Below are 8,235 nucleotides of genomic sequence, written 5' to 3'. Positions count from 1 at the left end.
AAAGTTTTCTTTTGCAAATGGGTCTGCATTTATTTTGAAACATGTGAGACATGTGCCTAAGTTGACCAAGAGTCTTATTTCAGTGGATTAGCTAGATGATGCTGTACACCACTTTTGGCTTTTAGAGTTGGAAAATTCAGAAGGGCTCTATGCTTTTTGCCAGGGGTGCCAAGTGTGGGACTTTGTATCCCTTACATGTATTAGGGGTATTTGATCATGTTGTTGCAATAACCGAGTAGCCAAGCACTTCTTTGTGGCATTGCAGGTTGGGGCACATGAGCCAGAATGGAATGAAACTCTTATGCCATTTGGGTTATGTACCGCATTTGAGTTTCTCTGATTTTGAATTTTGTGAGCACTGTCTCTATGGGAAGCAGACTAAATCAGCCAATAAAAGAAGGGGAAAGAAAGAGTTTGAGAAGCTTGATTTGGTGCATTCAGACGTATCTGGTCCCATGCCTACATGGTCATTAGGCGGGGCTGAATACTATGTGACATTCATTGATGATGCAACTAGGAAAGTGTGGGCTAATGCTATAGCTCGGAAGAGTGATGTGTTCCTGGTATTTCAGAAATGGCTGGCCTTGGTTGAGAATCAGTCAGGTAGAACGCTTAAATGCCTACGGACTGACAATGGTGGAGAGTATCTCTCTCATGACTTTCAGCATTTCTGTGATACACGTGGGATTAAGAGGGAGCTCACATCCCCTCGTACTCCAGAGCAAAATCCAGTTGCAGAAAATATGAACCCTACCATTCAATAAAGGTTGCAATGCAAGTCTTTCTGGTTGTTTTTGGGCTGAGGCAATGCAGACTGCAGTGCATGTGATCAATAGATCACCTAGTAAGAGTTTGGATGGTGGTATTCCTAAAGAGGCATGGAGTGGCAAGATGCCCTATTACTCTCATTTGCATATATTTGGGTATGAGGCATATGCACATGTGCCAAAAGAGCTTTGAAAGAAGCTAGATCCTAAGTCTAGGAAATGCATCTTTCTAGGTTATGGTGAAAGTGGAGAGATGGGCTATCGTCTCTGGGATCCAAAAGCAAAGAAGGTCATACGCAGCCATGATGTAGTCTTCAATGAGAAGAAGATGCATAAGGCACCCATGAGCGATGTGGAAATGAGGAGAATCGCTTTCCAGGATGTGAATCCACCTACATATGTTGATAGACAACAAGCTGTCCATGCCCCAAAGGTGTAAGAAATGGTACCACCAAGTATTCCCACAGGTATACAATCAAGGGTAGATGATGGATCATCTATTGGTGGAAATGATGAGCCAAATGTGGCTGACATGCAGGTGGGACAGCAAGCTGAAATGCCCTTGAGAAGATCATCTAGAGTGTCTAAGCCGCCTAATAGGTTTGTTCCAGGGGTAGACTATGTGATGTTTACTGATTGCGGGGAGCCTTCTTGCTACAGAGAGGCTATGATGCGCGAGGATCAACGCAAGTGGGAGTATGCTATGCAATCAGAGATGCGTTCACTTATGAAGAATAAGACTTGGGACTTGGTTTCTTTGCCACATGGAAAGATAGCATTGCCATGTAAATGGGTCTACAAGATGAAGGTCACAGGTGATGATGTGCCTAGGTACAAGGCCCGTTTGGTCACTAAAGGGTTCAAGCAAGAGAAGGGTGTGGACTTTGATGAGATATTCTCTCCGGTTGTGAAGATGACCACACTTAGATGCATGCTTGGACTAGTGGCATCAGAGGATATGGAGCTTATGCAGATGGATGTCAAGACAGCTTTCTTGCATGGGGATTTGCATGAGGAAATGGTGTAGCTGGAAGGCTTTGAAGAAAATGGCAAAGAGCATTTAGTTTGCAAGCTGAAGAAGAGTCTCTATGGTCTTAAGCAAGCACCTAGAGAATCGTATCAGAAGTTTGATGCTTTCATTCGGTCCCAGGGTTTTAGAAGGAGTGAAATTGATCACTGCCTCTACACTAAAAGGGCTAAGGATAATAGCCTGATAATGCTGGCACTATATGTGGATGATATGCTATTGGCTAGCAAGAATAATTATGAGCTGGATGCATTAAAGGCCAAGTTGCATGAGGCCTTTGATATGAAGGATTTGGGACTTGCAGGTCATATTCTTGGTATGCGCATCACGCATGATCGGAGTAGGAAACTCCTTTGGCTTTCAAAAAAAGAGTCTGTTACAAAAGTATTGCAACGTTTCAATATGGAGGGGGGGAAGGCAGTGAGTACTCCATCGCCTCCATATGTGAAACTGAGTCATACAAATAGTCCCAAATCAGATGAGGAAAGGGCCATGATGGCCAAGGTTCCTTATGCATCAGCATTTGGGAGTCTTATGTATGCTATGATAGCTACTAGACCAGACATTGCATTTGCAATGGGAGTTGTTAGCCGGTATATGGCTAATCCAGGAAAGAGGCATTGGGAGGTAGTTAAGTGCATCATGAGGTACATAAAAGGTACCAACGAGATGTGCATCTACTTTGGTAAAGGAGACATGCGTGTACTTGGGTACACAGATTCAGACTATGCAGAAGGGCATGTGGATAGTAGGAGATCCACTTCTAGTTATGTGTTCACCTTTGCAGGTGGTGCAGTGTCGTGGATGTCTCACGCACAGAAGTGCGTTGCTTTGTCTACCACAGAGGCTAAGTATGTTGCAGCCACAGAGGGTTGCAAGGAGGCTATATGGCTTGATCAGCTAGTGGGAGATTTGGGGATTCATACAGGTGTACCGACATTGCATAGTGATTCCATGAGGCCTATTCAGCTAGCACGGAATCCGATGTTTCATGCTAAGACCAAACACATTGAGGTCAGGTACCATTTCATCAAGGAGGTACTTGAGGACAAGCGCATAGAGCTTGCCAAGGTTCATACAGATGATCACCGTGCAGATATGCTGACGAAGAGTCTACCTAGTCAGCGGTTTGAGTATTGTCGTGTATTGATGGGCATTGGATAGTATGCACACTGGTTGTTCCCCCTTAAAGGCACATTGTCCTTTAAGTGGGAGGTTGTGGGGGTTAAAGGTCACTATGCCTTTACCCCGGTTATGTACAATACTCAAACACATATATAAATGAATGAAAAAGAAAATTAGGGTGGTTCTGCACCCACCAAAACTTGTGTGGCTCTCTGTTTCTCTCTCTGCCTCTTCCATTCTTGCTTCCGTTGAGAGCACTCTCAAAAGCATGTCAGGAAAACTCTCTCCCAAATACATGGAGGTTAAGAACTTCCAACCTCAATTAATTTGAGCTCCAAAAGGCAAAATGAGGAGCTTTGTGCTTTGGTTCTTGCAAGAAAGAGATACAAATGGGTGGAATCTATGGCTTGAAAACACATACACATTTCTTGAACTATGCAAGGGTAGAATAAAAGTATGACAAGCCCATTGGACCTAAAGCAATGATTAAGAGAGAGTGTGTTACTGTGTGGGAGAGAGGAGAAAAAATGAAAGGAGGCAACCTCCATACACCAAGATGTATATACAATATGCACAACTCTCAAACAAGATGAGGACTACAATGATGTATACACCACCCTAACTTTGAGAACCCTATTGGTACTTCGTGCGTAGCCTTTACATTATCCTGGAAAGGCAATGTTGCATGAATCTTCCAAGGTCATGCCCATATCATACATAGCCTTTACATTCTAGAACATGCCCATATCAACACTTGTTTTGTACAAGGGTGCCTGTATACCCAAATCACATTGTGCAATTTACATTCTAAACCTAATGGTACCTTTACACACCCTTTATATTTGGCAATGCCCATATCACCAGTCACTTGTGGATGCCTATATACACATTGCAGTGTAATTTATATTCTCAACTTCCAATATGCTCTCCTCCCTATACAAAGATAAGGTGCTCCATGCTTTTATGTGCATTATAATCTGCTTTGGATCATGAACTTGAATGATGTTACATCGAGTCACATGACTCCAGCAAGGATTCCACGAACGATTTAAGAATGCCTTCAAGTCTTCATGTGCCTTATGCACCACACTCTGTTGATTTGGTTTCTACTACCAACTTTATGCTATGCTCTTGATGGTTGGAGCACTCACCCTTGTAAATATACCAGCCATTGATTTGGTTTCTACTACCAACTTTATGCTATGCTCTTGATGGTTGGAGCACTCGCCCTTGTAAATATACTAGCTCGACTCATATGAATTGAGAAAGGATTTGAATGGATTGAGCAGGATGTTTGCTATAATTCACTTGCTTGTTGGCCCTTTTGACCTTATAGGCCAATTAGTGAATTATTTCTTGGAAATATTAAGGCAGTGGTCAATGTTAGGCTAGTGTTAAGGTAAGAGGAAATTTTTTCCTCATTGAGTTTTTCCCTCTTAAACATAATTAGTGGTTGAGTTATTTGTTTTAAGGGTTTAAACCCCAATTTTATAAACGTGTACTTCATATTGGCCCTACATTCTCAATATAATAGTTCAATGATTTGTTTCTCTTCCCCTATTGTACACCTCACATCCATCTCTCACAAATCGATATTAGAGTAGGTTGCCTCTCACCCCTCATGCCTCCACCACCCTCAAGAAGCACTCCTATCCATGAAAACCTTCAACTTTATTGTGTGAAACCTTGCTAGAGGACTCGCCTTTAGTTTTGAATTTGGGAGAGCTCTTGGAGTTACTCTATATCAAGCCAACCCTGGTTCTATAAAAATAGCCTTCAATTTTGTTGTTTTTGAGGCTGTCCTTCTACTACATGCTTATTTCACTACTCTTTGAGCTGTTTCTAGCCATTTCATATTATTGTATGACTATTGTATAGCATCTATACAAACACCATGTTGTAGCCACCAACTGTCATCATTTTTTTGTTATTGTAGTCATTTTCAAGCTAATTTAGATCAATTGTCCTATTTTTTAAAGTGTTTTTGCTATTTGTCAATTGTTGCAACTATTTCTTCCTTGGTTGCACTATTCTAGAGCAATAACATACTATTACTAAGCTTTTGAAATTTTTTAAGGATTCATATAGGTTGCCTCCTATTTTGACATACTTATAGCAACCCTAATCTAGAAGCAACATATGCTTCTATCCTGAACAATTTCGACCTTTTTTTGAGCTATCATGGAGGAGAGTACTATTTTTTGTTGCATGCTTTATATGCTGCAATTTAATTGGTTAGCTTGCCCCATATTCTTTCATTTGCCCTCCAAAATTTGGGGCTTTTAGTCTCCATAGCTGACGTTTCTTGATCCTCATGCCAAGGATTTTTATTCATGGTTAAATGTGAAATTGCAATCAGATTGCACAAAATGTAGCCAAAAATTGGCTTGTGGATCATACTATTTTATTCATAGAAATTTAACCCATAGCAAGTGAAAATTTCACAGGTAGTATCTTTGTGCATTTATTTAAGGCTGGTCAGAATCCTAGTGATGTATTCAAAGTCCATGCTTAAGAGGATAAGTTGGATGGGACCAACTATTCCCTTTCGATCTTTAGGATTAGGTATCTTTTGGTTTTAAAAGGACTCTTAAACTTTGTGATAGGTTAAGATGTCCATCCTAGGGCTACAGCTCTTGGCACTCCTCCACACCAAGGAGCTAGTCAAGGTCAAGCAAAACACTTGCTCAACGGACACCAAATCAAAGAATTTGGGATGCCCAAGATTCATAGATCTTGTCTTTAATTCCACTTAAGTCCTGTCGAACTTCAAAAAATGCACCAAAAAACTTTGAGAGAAATATATCAAGCCTACGATGAGGCAAGGTTCAATTCTAAACATGGAAACTAGATTCAATAGGCCGCATTAGATGTCAAACCATCTAATCATAATTCAAAATCTCAAGGAGAAACTCATAAATATTAGTGACATGATTCCAAATACTTAGCTTGTCTCCACTACTTTGAACTCCCTGTGGAATTTGTCTCGTCACACATCACTCAATTTGTCCCTAAGGTGTGACCCAAAACTCAACTTTCAAGAGCTTATGAGACTTCAGTTAAAAGATAAGCAGATGTGAAAAATATGTCATTTGCATAGTGGAGAGAAAGCATTTGTTGCTAAGTATAAGGGGAAGTCAAGTTTGCTCACTTACAACCAAAGCATGATGTAGGACAATCGTTTGGAAAGGACAAGGAGGATGTCAATAAGCCCAAGAAAAAGAGGAAATGACACTACTGAAAAAAGCAAGGTCACCATGTCTCTAAATGTCCAAAGAGGGCTAGAAAGGAGAAAAATAAAGAGTCTAGTATGGCAACTGCAAATTCTTCACATTCAGATGTCATTAAGGATGATGCTACCATCAAGACACATGGTATTTTCACAATGACAAAACTAGGCACATACATCCAAAAGGGCATGTTTGGGAACTTACTTCCTCTCCTATTGGCAATAAATATTCTAGTGGCAAAATTCTTCTTATCCCATTTGAGAAATTAGGGAGATCTTACTCATAGCCGCCGTCAATGGCTTTGATCTTCATTAAGAAGAATTTGCTACCTTCTTTCACAAAAGGGGATATCAAGTCATTCAAAATGGAGATAATGAATATGCCTTGGTAATGCCTAATACTTTCTATGGCATCACATATCAATGCACCATGCTTTACACTCCAAAGAAAAGTGGTGTGGTAGGATGTAAAATTTGATCACTCATGAAGATGGCTAGTGGATGGAAGGAATTATGTGTCATTGATGTGATGAACCATTGCCCCATAAAGCATTGAAAGTTGTTGCACCTTATCAAAGTTGGTATCAAAATTACCCAAAATATATTATTTTTGAATGTTTGGTTGCTTAACCACATGTAGCTCAATCAAATGCATTTTTGTGGATTGTAGCAAAGAACGCAAGGACTCATGCCTCTACAATCTAGTCGCAACATGGATCAATAGAGAGACTATTTTTGCAAATTTTTCAAATCAGCCCCTTGTAGAATTCAAGAAAACAACAAAATTATAGTTCTTTTGAAATATTTGAAGGCTCACGACACAAGTCTTTTGATGCAAAAGTTGATGCTTGCTGAAAATCTAACAAGAAATGTTCCCAACCACCATGCCTTGAGTTTTTTAAAGGCAAACTCCCACATGCATATATGTTTCAAAAATCAAAGTTGAGAAAGAACAATCCCACTCATTGGATCATAGCTTGTATATTTTAGCATGAGGCATGCATGGGGAAGGTATGCCACTTATGCAAGGCTTATTAACAATACGAATGAATGTAACTTTCTCGTGCAAAGTCTGATTGATGAATCACTTGAAATAGCAAGATTGTTTGAATATCATGTGTTCTTGTCCAATACGTCCTATCATCTGACTATTATTTTATTTTATGCAAGTAATGTTTTTTAAGTTCACATTTTCCTTATTTAGTTAATTTTCCATTTTCCTCTAATGGATTTACGGGCAATTTTTTTTCAGCCATCAACTTTACTATTATTGGCATGCTTAAAAATTACACCTTTATTTCAATTAATATAGGTGGACTAGCATGTTTTCCTTTCATCACTATCATCATGTGCATTCCAATTATGTGGCTATATTTTAAATGTCAATGAATAAATGTTGTTTATTATGCACATGTACTTGCTTCTTTTTTTAATCAATTTTTCATAAACTTTTCAAACCACCCTTTTTCTTCGGGAGTGATACTCTATTAACGTGTTTTCCAAAAATATAAGAAATAGTCTTGAAGTTTATATCAAAAAAAGAACATTCGATGTAGTTCTCATTGGTGCGCAATGTTAGCAATTTTGTGTACAATAGTGTTGCAAGAAGAAACACGTATAGCTATGCCTATTGCACTTTTAAGAGATGATACGCCTTCAACCCCATGCATTTTTGGATGCTCAACCATGTGTACAAAGTACATTTCACATGCAAATCCAAGTCCCAAGCAATAAGGTCACTTTGACCCAACACTAGTCACTAAAAAGATGCCCCCACATATATATGAACTTGGGATTTCAGCAAGAAACCACACACACCAAGCACATGCACGTGTGGAATCATTTCAGAAGAGAGGGTGTGAAAGGAGAGCACAACTCACAGCACATGGATGCATAGTTTACTGCGATTAACTTAAGACTAGAACTAGCATTGATTAAGAACTCTCCTTCAATGCTAGCACACTGCAGCCACCCCTGGACTACTATCCATAGACATTTGATGCACAAGTTCTCTATTACTGTGTTTCAAAAATGAAGCTTAAACTGGGTTAATCTTGAATTATGCAATGAAATATGGAACACTAAAA

This window comes from Dipteris shenzhenensis, chromosome 22 (genome assembly GCF_047967505.1).
Source record: "Dipteris shenzhenensis isolate YYH24624 ecotype China chromosome 22, Dip_SZ_1.0, whole genome shotgun sequence".
NCBI classification, from domain to species: Eukaryota; Viridiplantae; Streptophyta; class Polypodiopsida; order Gleicheniales; family Dipteridaceae; genus Dipteris; species Dipteris shenzhenensis.
The sequence above is the reverse complement of the archived record's forward strand: the minus strand, read 5'-3'. Positions refer to the sequence as shown.